General features: G+C 58.2%; 1 protein-coding gene across 1 annotated transcript in view; it reads left to right on the top strand.

Annotated features, from left to right (window-relative positions):
• Positions 1-989: 989 nt before the first annotated feature.
• Ppm1h (protein phosphatase, Mg2+/Mn2+ dependent, 1H) overlaps positions 990-1,137 on the top strand; it is a gene marked incomplete in the record, with an annotated part of 156,539 nt that continues 156,391 nt past the window's right edge. The window contains 1 exon segment of the mRNA XM_013520940.1: positions 990-1,137.

Genomic DNA, 1,137 nt, shown 5'->3' with positions numbered 1-1,137 from the left:
AAAAAAAAAAAAAAAAAAAAAAAGAATGATGGGCTAGGTGTGTACGAAGTGTCGGAGTATTCCGAGGGGCTTTAAGCATTCACCGTAATTTTTGGTCACACCTCACACGGTACCGGCTGTCCGAACACCATTTACTGAACAGGCAGTCCTCTGCTCAGTGGGCATTCGTGGCGCTCCTGGCGAACACCAGCCTACCACATACGTGTGGGGTTTCTCTAGGCACTGTGTTCTGTCACCGGTGACATCGTTGAGCTCACTTCCTCCCTGGGGCTAAGTATCCGTGTGTGATTTAAACGTGGCTTCTAACGTGCTCATCCTGAAGTCGTCTAGAAATCCACTGGCAGAAGCCGTGTAGACGAAGGAACACGGGCGGCACGTAGGTTCAGGGCAGAGGGAAAAGGAAGATGCCAGTGACTCAGGCGGAGAACCAGGGAAGGAGGAGGCACAGAAAGATCTGAACTCGCTGCCTCTTGAGAGGATGGCGCTAGGCTCCATGTCTAGGGGAAGCGCCTTCTAGAATGTAGACCAAGGAAGATGGGGCAGTTATCTGCAAGCGAGGCGGCCTGGGTGGAGGGGCAGTGGGTCTACTTGTTACATACAGAGAGCGTCTAACATGTGAGAAGATTCCAAGGCACACCTAGACTGGGGTGGACGCAGAACAGAGGTAGGAAGTTAGAAGTGAAAGCGGGGCTCGTGCAGGCTCCGGGGCGGGGATGGTGTTTTACCACAAACACGCACATCGCAGGGGAGCGGGATCTGCCTTCCAAGCCGAGACCAGTGTGTGAGACCAGGCTTCTCCGCTAGGACGGGAGGGACCACCGCTCTGGGTCACGCAGCCACTACTGCGGGTGGCAGCAGCAACAAGCTAACTTGCGGTGTTCGAGCCCCGCAATTTCCAGCATGAAGTCAGAACCCCGCGTGCGAGCTGGCGCGCTGCAGGCCTCGCAGGCCCTCACCTCCCTGTCCCCTCCCTCTCCCGCCAGGAATCCGAGGGCGTCTCCTGCCACTACTGGTCGCTGTTCGACGGGCACGCGGGCTCGGGCGCCGCCGTGGTGGCCTCGCGCCTGCTGCAGCAGCACGTGGCGGAGCAGCTGCAGGACGTCGTGGACATCCTCAGGAACTCGGCCGTGCTGCCGC

Source organism: Chinchilla lanigera, unplaced genomic scaffold, assembly GCF_000276665.1.
Source record: "Chinchilla lanigera isolate Chin_1 unplaced genomic scaffold, ChiLan1.0 scaffold00057, whole genome shotgun sequence".
NCBI lineage: Eukaryota > Metazoa > Chordata > Mammalia > Rodentia > Chinchillidae > Chinchilla > Chinchilla lanigera.
The sequence above is the reverse complement of the archived record's forward strand: the minus strand, read 5'-3'. Positions and strand labels throughout refer to the sequence as shown.